Here is a 16308-nt window from a genome sequence, read left to right as displayed (position 1 = left end):
ACCAGGTGACTTTGCATTATAGACTGTTACATTTATATTTCACATATAAGCTACTATTGACCTTTAGATTTTCTAAATCATTGAAGATTTTCCAGAATCTACAACTCAGTGTCTGATGTTTGGATATTTTAGAATAAATCCCTACCCTTTGATTATATATATATATATATATATATAATTTTTTTCTACTATGACTGCAACTGTGAACAGACTTGTTTTGGGTGGATTTCTATTTGACTACAGATGAGTAAATGATTAAATTAACAGCCAATCTATTGAGGGTAAAGTGAAAGGCTAGGGTAGTGGTATGGTTTATTATTATTTTTCTTTGAGAACTGCTTATGTACATTTTATCAGTGAATTAATATAGCATTTGAAATTCTCATGAAATGTTCATTTTTTTTCTCCTTCATTTTCTTACATAACACTAAGTGGAAAAAAAAAGCCATCATGTTAATACTAAAAGACAGTGACACAGATTATGTAAAATGTCAACTTGCATCTCAGTGCTGAGGCACTTTTTTTAGTATGGCAATATTTGAAGAAACAGAAAAGACCTTTGGAAAATGTTAGGTAATTAAATATTATGCAATAGGATCATTTAGTTTAGCTAAAAAGACACATATTTTAATAAGTACATCCCCTAAATATGTACAACAGTAAAAAGCACATCTAACCCACCAGAATTAAAATTTGAATAAACCCCAGGCTGATTATCATGTTATATCTAGGTTTTGTAGAAACAATAACAAAAATCTTAACTCTTGAGTGTTTTGCTAAACATTAAAAACATGATCAGGCTTTAGAGCTATAGCACAGCTGATAGAGCATTTGTCTTGCATGAGGCCACCCTAGGTTCAGTCCCTGGCATCCCACATGGTCCCCAAGCTTGTGCCAGGAGCGATTTCTGAAGGCAGAATCAGGAGTAACCCTGAGTGCCACTGAGGTGGCCCAAAAACCATAATAATAATAATAATAATAATAATAATATAATAATAATAATAAAATATGATCAGCTCAGCACATAATTTTTAAAAATTTCACTTGTCTTTTAAGACATTAGTGAAGAAAAATTCAAATACATATAACAATTTTTTTCAATGTTGCCTTTGACTTTGTTTTTTCTTTAGAAAGGTTGCATGAAAATAGACTGTTATTTATAGATATATTTCATGCTCTTCTAAATTACAGAAAAACTCACTTTGGGGACAAAAATACAAAATCAGTGGCTTTCAAAGTGAGGAATAGAAATCAGTGTCATCCACCGAGTTCTATATTCTTCCTTCTGTGTTCTATCGAGGCTGATGTATCAATCACCTTTCACTTGGGTCACCTAGGACATTCTCGATAATATTATTGTGACTAGCGTTTCATTGTTGGCTCTATTTCAGCAGTCAGGTTTTCTGTGATCTCCAATTTTTGCATATGTCTAGACTTGTTCGTGATTGTTACTTAATGTTGTTTTATGGGACCCTCCCTATTGATGCTAGGAGTGCTCTGAATCAACTTTTTTTGGGGGGGCCACACCCAGTGACACTCAGGGGTTACTCCTGGCTATGCTTTCAGAAATAGCTCCTGGCTTTGGGGGACCATATGGGACACTGGAGATCGAATGCAGGTCTGTTCTGGATCAGTCACGTACAAGGCAAACGCCCTACCGCTGTGCTATCAATCCGGCCCCAAGTCTTTAACTTTTTTGTTGGGAGGGGTGTCTAATTCTATTACTCTGCATATGTGAATACATCTTTTTACTGTTTCCTAAGATTCCTGACTTAAAATGATTTTAATATGCATGCCTGCTCTTTTCCCTTCCTTTCAGTGCCTCCCCACACATCATCCTCTGTCTTATTTAGAAGACATACAGACCACAGGACGCACAGTGCTTATGCTTGAGAGGCTGTTCTGCCACTGCATCCAAATCACACGCTTTAGTTTCCCCTATTTGTACTCAATCTTTACCTGAATTGATTTGTATTTGCTCTTGAGGTTATTTATATTTATACATGTTATATAGTTTGATTAAATATTGAACAAATAAAACATCACTGTTAAGGAGAACCAAATGTGAGACTTCGGGGCCGGGTAGGTGGCGCTGGAGGTAAGTTGTCTGCCTTGCAAGCACTAGCCAAGGAAGGACCGCGGTTCAATCCCCCGGCGTCCCATATGGTCCCCCCAAGCCAGGGGCGATTTCTGAGTGCATAGCCAGGAGTAACCCCTGAGCGTCAAACGGGTGTGGCCCAAAAACCAAAAAAAAAAAAATGTGAGACTTCTAAGTTGATTGCTTATATATAGGTAAGTAGCTTTAAGTATTGTTGCAAAAGTATTTAGCAGTTTTAGGAGAAGATGGAGAAAATTATAAACATGTTGAAAGATTGTATCTACAGGGGCCCGGAGAGATAGCACAGCGGTGTTTGCCTTGCAAGCAGCCGATCCAGGACCAAAGGTGGTTGGTTTGAATCCCGGTGTCCCATATGGTCCTCCGTGCCTGCCAGGAGCTATTTCTGAGCAGACAGCCAGGAGTAACCCCTGAGCACCACCAGGTGTGGCCCAAAAAACAAACAAACAAAAAAAACAAAGACTGTGTCTACAGATTTTTTCGCACATCTTCAATTCTTGCCCTGATGTTAAAAAGATAAAATAGTTTGGAAATTTAATCCAAAGGTGGTAGGAGGGGCTCATGCAAGAATTTTTTAACCAGAAGACTTAAACTCATAAAAATATGATTGACGTATGGTTATATTTTACATTAATTCATGTTATGCATACAAAAATACAGGTTTTTGATAGATCCCTATATTAGCTACTTTTTAAAAAATATCTAATATTATGCCATGTAAGGGGGACTTCCTTATAATCTTCCTGATTTACAATCTACATGTCATAAATATGGCTAATACTGGAAAAATGTGGCAGGATTTAGGAGTTAACACTGTCATCATGGTAAGTGTGATCTTTGTGAAGAATATAATAGAAAGGTAGATAGCAATAGCCTGATGTTTTGATCTAATTGAAGACTTAGCTCTGGAAAGCAAAACCCTAAGGAAGAAGAGTGGTCAGGGAGACAGGAGGAAGACTAGGACAAATCAGTGGCAAAGAAGTTGAGGGGTCGTTCATGGCTCTGCACTCAGAAATCACTTGATAGACTTCCTGGAGTGGCCAGGTAGCTTGGGCAGTCTTAATGGAAATAGACTGTAGAAACCTAGCATGTGACTTAAACCTTGTGGCCCTTACAAGTGGTGTCTCTCCCTGTTTAGAAGTCTGCTATATGGCCTTTACAAAATGGCATCCCTCCTTGTTCAGAACCCAGGCCCCAAACCCTGAGTCCACAGCAAAGGAAAGAAGCTGGTAACATGGGAAGATGTTGATAAGAGGAAAGAAACTAATTTTCTGTGAATTCATGTCAGCAAAAATAGTTTACTTTTGCAGGAGGAGGCTCCAAAATAGCAACAAAAATCAAAACGAATATTCATTGGTTAACCAAAAAAAAACTGGAAACTGGACGAGCTTAGTTCTAGAGAGCAGGGTAATCTTGGATGGCTGTGAAAGCACAGTTAAAATGACTGGCCAGAGAACTTGGGCTGGATAGGGACGGCTCAGCCAGTTCAGGAAATAAGCAAGATGAGAGGCTCTGGGGATGATGAACCACAAGGATAGAGAACGCTGAAATGCTGGCAGTGAAATTCCCCGTCAAAGAAGGAATTGAGTTTAAGATGGAGCAGATTCCCAGAACTGATGGTGGTTAAAATCAAAGTTAAAACTGGAAGTTCTGGGGCTGAAGTGATAGTTTAGCAGTAGAACATTTGCCTTGCATGCTGCAGACGGACCTGGGTTCAATCCCCAGCATCCCATAGGGTCCCCCAAGGCTGCCAGGAGTGATTTCTGAGTGCAGAACCAGAAACAACCCCTGAGTGCAGGGGATATGTGCCCCCCCCCCAATAAAACCTGGAAGCTCTTCAGTGGAAGTGTGTTCATCTGAATCAGGGCATTTAAAACCATTAAGAGTATCACCGGTCTGGATGACACTCGTCCTGCTATACTTCTTAACACTTGATAGTAGACAAGGATGTCTGGGTGTGAACTTGGGGAAAGTGAGTTGGACCAGTCCAAGAATAAGATAAGGCTAAACTATGCACTGTTTGGCAGCAGTGTAAGTGGTAAAAGCCAAAACTATAAGTTTAGAGGGAAAGCAGATGCATACTTAGGAACGTTGTAAGATTAGCACTGAGATCATTGAGAAATGGGGAATGAGAGTGGCCTATTCTTTCAGAGAGAAATAGTCACTTGATAAGAATTGCCCAGGCTTTTAAAGGCTTGTTAGGGCATTGTAAGAGGAACCAAGAACAAGCATAGAGATGCAGATTTATTTATCTATTTATTTTATTTCTGGAATGCAAGTTGAAATTTAACTTTTTTTTTTAATTGCAAATAATTTGTTTCAGCTGAAGCATATGGTGTGTGGGGTGAGGCAGCGAGGGATGAAGTTGAGATGGAGGAGGCAGGGACCAAATGATACACAGCCTTGGAATGTCATGCAGATGAGGTGGGACTTTTATCCCTTTGGACCAGTGCTCTCCAAAAAGGGAGAGTGTGGAGACTAGAAGAGTGGAGCAGAAATTCAGTGTCTCTTATCTGTCTGTCCTGCTTGGGCTTTGGAAGGGCTGCTCTGCCCTGAGTCTAGACCCCTGGTCCTCTCTTTCCCATGTGATTCTTATACTCAGCCTCTTGAGCCATATTCCCACCCTCCCCTGTCTTTCTTTTACATGTTTCTTTTGTACATATTATGCAATAGGTTAATACAGGAGTGTAAAATAAACCCCATGTTGTGAAATCACTCCAGACACCTTATCTCCAACACCAGGCAGATGGATCTGAAGCAGGTAGGGTAGCTGCAAAGAATTAATAAACTAAGTCAGTCAGGAAAGAGCCATGGAGTCAGTTTGCTTTTTGCCTTATGGTATCTCTGTTTGCCAAGCCAAACTGACCTTTCTTTATTCTTTCACTACAAATTTCCAGACTGGAGAGGGTAAAATGAGATTCAGGTGTCTTTTACATATCAAAGGAATAGATTTAAAGGAAAGAGGAAGGACTGGTGTGTTAGCACAGCAATAAGGCATTTGCTTTGCATGTGGCTGACCCAGGGTGGGCACGGGTTCACTCCCCCAGCATCCCATATGGTCCCCCAAGCCAGGCACAGTTTTTGAGCGAAGAGCCAGGAGTAACCCCTGAGTGCCACTGGGTGTGGCCCAAGAAACCAAAACAAAAGGAAAGAGGAGGATGATGGGGGAACTCCTTTGCTATGGGTTAATAGCTGGGTGTCATCTTACAATTGGAATTCATAAATATGATTTATGGATATGCACCTTTGGAGGGGACAAAAGTTCTGTTCACAATGAGGCTGCCAGGTTGAGAGAGTTCAGAGATTGATGTCTCCAAGAGTACTAGTCGGAGGAACCAGAGCTCCAGTGAGATTGCAGGATCACAGTAGCATTTTAGAGCAGTTTAACCTAGAACCAGATCCAACAGAGACTCCCAAAGTTTGGAGCATATTGCACTCCTTTTAGGAAAAAATGTACAGAAAGTGCTCCTTTAAAGTGCTTCTAATCCAAGGGTAACTATTGACTCCCCCAAACAGTCATTCCAGTGGCCCTTAAAGGGTTTTATTAACCACTTTAGAAATCAATGCTAATGGGGCCGGAGAGATAGCATGGAGGTAAGGCGTTTGCCTTTCATGCAGAAGGTCATCAATTCAAATCCGGCTTCCCATATGGTCCCCCGTGCATGCCAGGAGCAATTTCTGAGCATGGAACCAGGAGTTTTCCCTGAGCACTGCCGAGTGTGACCCAAAAACCACAGAAAGAAAGAAAGAAAGAAAGAAAGAAAGAAAGAAAGAAAGAAAGAAAGAAAGAAAGAAAGAAAGAAAGAAAGAAAGAAGGAAGGAAGGAAGGAAGGAAGGAAGGAAGGAAGGAAGGAAGGAAGGAAGGAAGGAAGGAAGGAAGGAAGGAAGGAAGGAAGGGAGAAAGAGAGAGGAGGGAGGGAGGAAGGAAGGAAGGAAGGAAGGAAGGAAGGAAGGAAGGAAGGAAGGAAGGAAGGAAGAAATCAATGCTAATAAAAGATAAAACAGAAAATTCAGAGTAAAAGAGATTAGCTGAAGTACTATGTAAGAAGAATAGGGAATTCTTTTTTGGGGAGATGAGGGGCCCATACCCAGTTTTCAGTGCTCAAGGGTTACTCTGGCTCAAGGTCATTCCTGGTAATGCTCAGAGAACCATTTGGGATACCAGGAATCCCAAGTCAGGTTGGCCTCATACAAGGCAAATGCCCTACCTGCTGTGCTATCTCTCTAGACCCCCAATAAAAAAAATTCTTGAAGGCAGTGGTTGGATTAGAGGTAAAGAAATTCAAGAGACTAGGAGATAGAATGAAAAGAATTTCATAACTGTTGTGAGTACTCAGGATGACTCCTAGAATTCTAAGACATTTGGGGAGATCATTTTGTTTGTTGGTTTGTTTTTCATGAACCAGGATCTAAGTAAAAGAGCAGATTTTGGAGATAATGGTAATGAGTTCTCTTAGGATATTTTGGTGAAAAAGAAAAGAGAAAAAAAGATAAAAAGTGGGGAAAATAAACAATCTAACTTAAGACAGTGGACACAATTGTCACTGTTTAAGAAAAACAACAACGGGCCCGGAGAGATAGCACTGCGGCGTTTGCCTTGCAAGCAGCCAATCCAGGACCAAAGGTGGTTGGTTCGAATCCCGGTGTCCCATATGGTCCCCCGTGCCTGCCAGGAGCTATTTCTGAGCAGACAGCCAGGAGTAACCCCTGAGCAACACCCGTTGTGACCCAAAAACCAACCAACCAAACAAACAACAACAAAAGAATATTTTGGTGATCATTTCCCTCATTTTTTGAGGGAGATGGGAGAAAAGGTAAAATCATCAGATTGTTAGCGACTCCACTATTAACTGCACAAAATGCAAAACATTTTTGTTTCCTCTAGAATGAGAACACACTATTTATTAAAACATTTTACTGTGGTTTAATGTATATGCCACTGATCCATTCATTAAGGTCAGTGATTTTTAGTAAGTTTATAAGGTTGTGCTACCATTACCAAGATTCAGTTTTGTAACTTTTCTCTCCCTCACATTGGTTCCTGTCTTCCTTTTTGCCTGGCTTGTATCTCAGGCCTCAGGCATTCATGAATCAGTTTGTAGAGTTGCCAGTGACCTTTCATATAAATGCAGTATAGAACATGGGGTCTTTTCAGTCTGCTTTCTTTCACCAACTAAAGAAATGAGTGTTATTTTTTGCACTCGATCCATGTTGGGACATGTATCAACAGAGTTCTTTTCATTGCTGGACTAATAGTTAATCATATGGATATCAGTATGAACTGTTATCTTGAATGTTGTTTCAGACATGGACAGGCAAGTCTTACATGTGAACCTGTGGTTTCTTTCTCTGTGGTATTTGGCGATGATGGAATTTGTGGATCACAGTAAGTTATGTTTTACTTTAAAAAAAAAAAGCCAGACTGGCTAAGGAATGTGATTCTACGACCTTGCATTCCCGTGAATAAGGTGGGAGGGCTGTTGTATTCCCTCATTCCTGCCACCACTGATTGTTGTGATTGTGATAAGCCTTGTGGTTCTTCCTCCACCCCATCCCACACAACCCCCACTACCACCCCTCACACTCATTTTGAGTTTATCTTTGTATTTACAATTCAGTGGTCCTCAAACTATGGCCCGCGGGCCACATATTGTATTTGTATCTGTTTTGTTTCTTCATTGCAAAATAAGATATATGCAGTATGCATAAGAATTCGTTCATAAGTTTTGTTTTTACTATAGTCAGACCCTCCAATGGTCTGAGGGACAGTGAACTGGCCCCGTTTAAAATGTTTGAATACCACTGATTTACATGATTGAAGAGTCTTACATTCACTTTTTTTTTTTTTTAACATGTCAATACCTAGTTGTCTTCCAACTGTGTTTTGAGGACATTATCTTTTTTTTCTGTTGAATTAATTTGACTTGTTAGCAGGAAAAAATAACGTAAGAGAATTTATTTCCAGACTTTCAGTGTTGTTCCCTTTGCCAATACCATACCACTCTGATCATTGTAGCTCTGTAATAAGTTTTGAAATTGGGAAGAGTAAGTCTGCCAGCTTCTTGACATTTAGGTGGACTCTTTTTAGAGCCTTTTCATTTTTTATAAATTTAGAGATTATCTTGTCAATTACTACCCTTCCCAAAATGCCATCTGGTATTTTGATATGGTTTGGTTGACCTAATATATCAAACCAGAAGGAATTGCTATCTTCACAGTGCTTGGCTTTTCCAAATAATGAACATGAACTATGGCTCCATTCATTTAGATCTTTAATCTTTTTCAGCAGTGTTTATTCCCCTTCAATATGCAGGTCAAAAAAAATGCCTTTGTTTAATTTTGCTTGATTTGCTTTGTTCTTGGTGAGTGGATTCCATCTTAAGCATTTGAAATGTGAAGTGACTGGGGGGCAATATAGGTCGAGGTATATAGCCAGAGACCATTGGACATCAGGAGAAAGAGCTAAGCTATATTGGGAAATAGCTCATAGATAGGAATGGAAACCTTATGTTTCAATGAAATTGTTCAACAATGGGCTGGAGTGATAGTGTAGTGGTTAGGGCATTTGCCTTGTATGCAGTCAACTCGGGTTCAATCCCTGGCAACCCATATGGCCCCTGAGCCTTCCAGGAGCAATTTCTGAGCTCAGAGCCAGAAGTAACCCCTGAGCACCACCAGGTGTAGCCAAAAAAAAAAAAAAATCATGGAAGATGATTTTTCTGGGACTAGAGCGATGATAGCACAGCAGGTAGGGTGTTTGCCTTGCATGAGGCCTACCGAGGTTTGTTCCTTGGCATCCCATATAGTCCTAACAGGAGTAATTTCCAAGCACAGAGCCAGGAGTAATCCCTGAACTCCCCTGAGTATGGTTCCCCTCTCTCCCCCCCCACACACACACACAAAGAAATTGTCCAAGGAGAGCAGACAGAATAGAGGAAGCTGAGAGTGGATAGAAATCTAGGAATTGGGGCTGGAGCATTGGCACAAGCGATAGGGCATTTGCCTGGTACTTGCTAACCTAGGACAGACCATGGTTTGATCCCCCAGCATCCCATATGGTCCTCCAAGCCAGGAGTGATTTCTGAGCACATAGCCAGGACCCCTGAGCATCAATGGGTGTGGTCCAAAACCAAAAATAGAAAAAGAAATCTAGGAATCATTAGCAATCGCTGGGAAGGCTTAAGAAGAGAACTAGGTGCTTTTTCGAAGGATGGTGAGGTGATCTCGGCCCCAGGTCAAGGGCAGAAATGTTCTACACAGACAGAACATTGGAAGAAAAGGTCAGGAAGCAGCAGCACGTTGTGGAGAGGGCAACTGGCGAAATGTCTTGGCTGAAAAGAGGCCTTCAGTGGGACAATTAAATACTAATTAACGATGTTCCCGGGAACATTTTCAGTCACCTCGGTGTGTGCAGGTGGGGTGGGTGGGAACATGTGGCAGAGGATTCAGAAATGAGAGAATTATGCTGCCTTGTTTGCCTCTGTGACCCAGGCCTTTTGGCTTCTCAGTGTTCCGTACCTGTCAAAGCGAATGAGACAGTGTGCTCAGAGTGTTAGGAGGGAAAAGGGAGAGGTTAGAGGAAAGGCTTAGCTGGGAGAGCTGGTGGGTGGGTGGATGGGTGTTGGGTTTTGTTTTTGTTTTAGCGTGAGCAACACTCGAGTACATGTGTCTGCAAAGGAGAAGGGCTGACAATGAGTGAGCGGCACTGATTGATGAAAGCTGAGATTCACAGCCGACCAGAGGGAGGAGGCTTTCAAGCATGCTATTTTGCAATCACAAACGAGACTGTTGACAAGTGTTGGTAACTGTTAGAATGGTGATGATTGAAGATTTCTTATTAAAAATATATAGCACATTCCAAGACATGGGTTTAGGGGGTGTGGAAACTGGAGGAACCTTGAGGGGAAAAGCCCATGTTTCACAGTGAGGTAGGGAACATGGGACTGCACCTTACCTGTTTGCAAGGGAGCCGTGTTGTTGCTCGGGGAGGGTTCCTCTCGGGGAGCAAGGCTTCTTCTTTAGTTTTCTATGTCACTAATGCTCCTTGGTGCCTAGAAGACAGATTTTGACAGATTCCGGGTAGCTTAAAACTCACCCCCCATCTTGAGCAGCATTTGGTACAGCCCCAGAGCTGTGCATACATCGATGCACACCCTGGGAGCTGGCTTTTGGCTGTACACAGGCACTAGATTCCGATAGATGTCTGCTTCAGCCACCAGCAGAAAACCAACAGGCTTAAGGCAGTTTCTTGGGGAAAACCTGCTCTGGCTTCAACCTCACTTCTTTTGTTCTCCATCCCAGAAGATGCTCATCAGAGCTGCTGCCTGGTAACTGGAGGTTTTTCCCTTGACCAGCTCTGAGCTTGTTTACTTGGTCAATTCTCACATCCATGTCTTCTCCGAAAGGATTCACCGAAAATAGTCAGAGGAATCCCTGTAGGTGGAACTTGATTTTTCTGTCTTTCCTTCTCTGCTTTTCTTGAAAAGTTTTTAACCTCCGTGCTTGGGTGCATTGCAGTGTATGTTTGGTATGCAGATGCTCTATTATTGAAAAGCAGAGCTTAAATTTCAAATTGCATTGGAATCTACAAGCCAGTGCCTTTCAATGATTGCGATATGAGTTTGTTTGTATGACCAGGGAGGAGCAGTGACTGATGATACTAAACCAAATAAGTAAAAGGTATTGCATGGAAATTGTGCTTTGATAGTATTGGATGTTCGCCATCAGGTAAAAGTTAACCATCCTTTTTTAAAAAAAAAAAATCAGGTTTTATATTGAAAGATAAGCATAGAACATAAAATACCAAGAAAGCAAAATCAGCTATTAAAATGGGGGGGGGGTCCATTTTTTATGGGGCAGTTCCATAGACCTACCACAGCATCATTCCTTTCTGCTACTATCTTCCTTTTCTCAGAAGTAGTGTAGCTAAATATTTGTAAGCCATATTCAGTAATGAGCTGATTAAAATTCATCCCCTGATACTCTATGAATTCATCTAAAATGGCTGATTTTTACAGATGGCTATTTGGAAGTGTCATGATTGTTTCATGTGGATCACAAATGTATATTCATTTCATTTCCTACTGAAGCAGAACCTCAGGATGCCTGGCCACTTGTTGGCCAGAGTACCTGGTCTTAAATGATGTCTATTCTATAAGATCATCTTTATAAATCCATTGACGAACTCATGGGATTGACTGCCAATATGCTACCTTAAAAAGTTCATTGGTAGCCTTTCTGCTGTTGAATCATTTGTTATGCCATCCATGGAGATTACCAAGAAATGAGTTTGAAGAATTTCTGTGTTTTCAAAATTATCTCTCTGTCTCTAAGGTGCCACTTTTTTCCATACCAGGTCATGTCAGATGGAACCTTACTTGTTTTCAGGTGGAAAAAAGGCAAACTGACCTGTGTGTAAAAAGCCTTGTCTCTGACCCCCTCATGATCATTCTGCTTTAATATTTCAGGTTAGATTAAGGTGTCTGAGCTGAGTTATGGTAAGAGTTCTTTCCCATTTCCCTCTTTCGTGCTTGGGTTGTGTATAATAGGGCAAAACTTCAAGCTTTTAAGTTTGGATAGACGTTGATTGAAGCAAAGTGATAGCTGAGAAACCATTATAAAGTTGGAGCATTAACTAATTAAAATTCTAAAGGGAGGTGTTACTATATTCTTGTTCAGTATTTGGTAAATGGCAATTAAATGCTTTGGAAATAACTGATAGTCTTATTTGGAAATGTCTCAGTTGTATAGAATATATTTGGTGATATTATCATAATTTGGTGGTTATAAGAGTAAAGATTAAGGATTCTGTCTGATATTAGATTTTAAAAATTTTAGTTATCCACAAGAACTTATTCTCAGAAATGTTTTATTTGTTGAAGGGTACTAGCAGAATTTTAAAAAAGTATGTGCTCTTTTTTTTCTCGTGTGAATATATGTAGGTATATATTTCTTTTTTTAATGTCTGGTTTAGATTATATAATTTAGTGTTTAAATAAAGCTAGTGTTTATATCCTATAGAGCTGAACTATTTATATCCTTTTAATGTTGGTTATAAGACTGTATTTTTAAGACCTAGATGCTTTTTTTATTATAGTACCCTGTCATTATATGTCTTACTGTGGCGTGACCTAGAACTCTCTTAAGGTGTTATTTTATATTGAAGGGAAATTGGGATTATAACAATTTATTAGGACCTCACAAAAAGGCAAGCCTTGAGATTATGGTTGTAATGCTTAGCTGTTAACCTTTGTGCTTTCTTTAATATTATATATCACTATTGTATAATCAATAATTATAGCAGTAAGTATTTTAGAAACGTATCAAATAACTTTTTGTTGTACATCATATGTATCTGGTATTACGAATAAATACAGCTGTTCAGTCTTATTACGTTTTTTGCTGGAGATTGGTATAAAGTTGACAGCAAAAATTATACCTTTCAGAAAACTGGATTTCAGTACTACAATAGAGTTCTATGAAATCTTTATCTGCCAGGCCCCAAAGACATTTTATTTGTTGAATTCCTATGGCGCGTCAAGATTTTGCCTGTTATTAAGGTTAGCACAGGAAAATCATCGGTGGGATCTTTCAGTCCTGCTAATTGCTTTGGGCAACTGAATTTGTACCTCAGCCAACTGGTCATTGCCTAGTGACTTTTGTTGATTTACAAGCCAAGTAGCTGTCGGAGCACTGAGCCACCTTCTACTGGAATCCTTGCCTGGCCTTCACTGTAGAGATATGGCCATACCATTAATCCAAGTGTGGGAGATTTAGTTACCTCTGAGTTAAGGGTCATAGCTAAAGAATCACCTGGGGAAATTATTTTTAAAGGTGGGGGAGGCAGGAATTGGAACTGAGTGGTTGAGTTTATGTGTCACTCACTGTGAGGCCCTAGTCCTGAGAGGAAAGAAGAGAAATGTTGGAAGACTACTAAGGCATGTCCACCACAATCCTTTTTTTCTGATGGATTATTTAAAGTATTTACATACTGCAACAAACAATAATATTGCATGATTATGTGATTCACTTTCAGGCCTCTCTCTCTTTTTTTCCTCTGGCATTTGGATCACACATGGCGACACTCAGGGTTTACTTCTGGCTCTGCACTCAGGAGTCACTCCTGGCATGCCTGGGGAACCATATGGGATGTCGGGATTCGAACCATCATCCAGCCTGGTTCAATTGCGTGCAAGGCAGATGCCTACCACTGTATTATCTCTCTGGCTCAGATCTCTTCATTTTTAAATACAGAAGTACTGTAGTTATTGATGAGCAGGAATTGGTCAGGAGCCCACAATGTGAGAGGGAAATTTATTAGGTCTTAGGTTGTTTTTGTTATTGTTTTTTTTTGGGGGGGGGGGCACACCTGGCAGTGTTCAGGGGTTACTTCTGGCTCGGCTCTCAGAAATCACTTCTGGCAGGCTTGGGAGACCATATGGACTGCTAGGTATTGAATCTAGGTCAACCGCATGCAAGATAAATGCCCTACCCGCTGTGTTATCGCTTCGGCCCCAAAGTCTTATGTATTGTACTTACAAGCTTAAGTATACCTGGAGTTGCCACAGCAGTTCCGAGGTACAATAAAAAGTGGGTACTATCTGAATGATGAACTTGCCATCGGGATTTTTCTTTATTTTCCCTCCTTCAGTCAGAATGAAAGTGATACAGCATACCTGTTGTATCGTGATAGGCCTAGAAGTATACCCATTACACTTATTTGAAATGGCGGTAAATTAGAGAAAAGAAGGAAATCACCACATAATTGTCTCTGCTTTGCTGACCATGTGTGAGAGAAGGACTGCATCCTTCCGTGAACCACAGCAGCCTATTCTAATATGAGTTTGGGGACGCTGCCCACCAGCTCTGGAGCACGGGTTAATTTATGTACCTGATTTTTAAATTCTTCTTGCCCCTAGTGGTTGTCAGAGGGCACCAAAAACCAAGCCCTTGTTTACAGGCTGGCTCCTGAGCTCATTGGGCTTCAGACACTTTCCACCTAAGTCCTGGCAAGCTGTTGGTGTACAGACTGGGTTTGGACAGTGGAGCTGGCAGACTTCGTAGAGCACAGCTGTGGGCAGTGCTGAGCATGGGGCCTCAGCCTTGCCAGCCGGCAGGGGTTGTGCCTTGGAGCCAGATTCTAGCCCAGGAATGTCTTTCCTCTCAAAACTCCCCCACACTGGGAACTGCTGAACAACTACACAATGAGTCGTAGAATAATCATTTTGTCTTATGTATGTATAAATCCTTTTTAATAGCTTATTGTTTTTGGCATGTCACTTTCCAAGTTCTGTTATGGTTTATTTATTTTTTGACCCTGTGGGTCAGACTCAGGTTCATGCTTTTAAGATATGTGATTTATTATGGAGTCACATCTTTAACCCTATATGTAATTATTGTAAAGACAAATAGAAATACAAATCCAGAAAAGAAAAGAAAAGAAAAGAAAAAAGAAAAGCTGATTGATGCCACCAGAACTCAGTGTTGAAAGAAAGACCTTTTGGTCTCTAGATCTTTTTCCCCCTACACTGCAGTTGGTCTGAATCTCACTGAAATATTTGACTCTCCTAAAATATAGTCTTTTCTGCTTCAGAAACTGATTTCTGCATGTTTCAAAAGAATCTCTGCATTTTTGTTTTCCTTTTCTAATTCTAAAACTTGCCTTAGTGAGAGCCCTTTTAAGTCAGAAAATCCAACGTTTTGTCCCTTTGGGAACAATTCTGAGAGATGTTTCTCTGGAGCTTGTCAAAGAGTTCTTTTCTTACTCTGATTAATCTTCTGAAGTTTCAGAGTCTGCAGGTTGCCTTGCTTCTGAGTTCTCCCTGAAGAAGGACCATCGCTGCCTCTGGTTCAGTGATAGGAGCCTTGGACTGATGACCTTGTCCAGACTCACTGCTTTCCAGAACTCTAGTAAAGTGGTTCTTCTATCTGCAGACCTGCCTGATTTCTGATTTCTCACCCTAGTTAGTTCATGTTTCCTCCACAATACTCAAGCAGTTGTTTCAAGCATTATAAATATTACTAGTGTTTCTTTAAAAAAAATTACTTTAGGGGCCTGGAAAGATAGTTCAATGGTTTGCATGTCTTGCATGTAGCTGACCTCAGTTCAGTCCCCAGCACAGCATATGATTTCCCCAAAACTTGCTAGGACTCATCCCTGAGCACAGAGCCAGGAGTAAGCCCTGAATACTGCAAGGTCTGATCAGTGCTAAACCCCAGCCTACACCAAACCAAAAATTAGCCGCAGAGGAACAGACATAGTACGGGGTGAGGGTGTTTACCTTGTATTGCAACGACCCCTATTTTGATCATGGATTATCGGGGTGATTCCCAAGTAGACTCAAAAAAATGACTATATATGGGGGGAGAGAGGTGAAGAGGAGAGAGAGAGAGAAAGAGAGAGAGAGAGAGAGAGAGAGAGAGAGAGAGAGAGAGAGAGAGAGAGAGAGAGAGAGGAGAGATAGAGAGAATATTCAGTAGAGTGATGACAGATTGTGGTTCCTGGTGACCACACATTTCTCTAAGCATCTCCAGTAGTGTCCACCCCCCCCCAAAGCACTGAGTCCTGAGTATCCCCTGAGCACCATTGTGTGTTACCCAAAACTGAACCAAAACAAACAAGCAAAAATGGTAATAAGGGATTTGGGTGCAGCTCAGCAGTAGAGAAATTGTCTTACAGGCGAGGCCCTGCCTGTGCTCATGTGATTATGTAGACCCAGATCACACCCTCCCATAACCCCTCCCACCCTACCCCTGGACCTGCCTCCCCAGATTCATCCATATCTTAACTCTCCAGTCTAAGTGGCCATAAGTTCTCTGGCGACTCTCTCCAGCTTCCTTTTCCTTGAACCTTTCTTGCAGACTCTCACCACCTCATTCCCGTGAGTCATTCCTGTGACTGCCTTTCACTCTAGGGGTACCCTGAGTTTGTCTCATGCAGGGCATTTTTGATGGTTTTCATTGTTTGTGACTTTATAAGATAAATATACCAAACTGTTTCCAAGGGATAATATCACCATGAAATTCAGGAGAAATTATTCTGTAGTTTCGGAGCATAACAATATTGTTGGGGCAGAATGAGTTACTTCTTTTTTCCTGTCTTCTTTTTTTTTTATTTTTGTTCCTATATTTGGCACTATCCCTCAGGCATCCTCCTGGTACTAAGTTTAAGGCTTGAGGGGCCATGTGTGATG

At 40.9% G+C, this 16308-nt stretch overlaps 1 protein-coding gene across 1 annotated transcript in view; it reads left to right on the top strand.

The window, feature by feature from the left end:
* The window catches only part of DTNBP1 (dystrobrevin binding protein 1), a 133987-nt gene that overhangs the window by 81408 nt on the left and 36271 nt on the right, over window positions 1-16308 (top strand). The gene's annotated exons all lie outside the window — the stretch shown is intronic.

Source organism: Suncus etruscus, chromosome 18, assembly GCF_024139225.1.
Source record: "Suncus etruscus isolate mSunEtr1 chromosome 18, mSunEtr1.pri.cur, whole genome shotgun sequence".
NCBI classification, from domain to species: domain Eukaryota; kingdom Metazoa; phylum Chordata; class Mammalia; order Eulipotyphla; family Soricidae; genus Suncus; species Suncus etruscus.
Note: the sequence above shows the minus strand (reverse complement) of the source record. Positions and strands in the feature narration are given on the sequence as shown.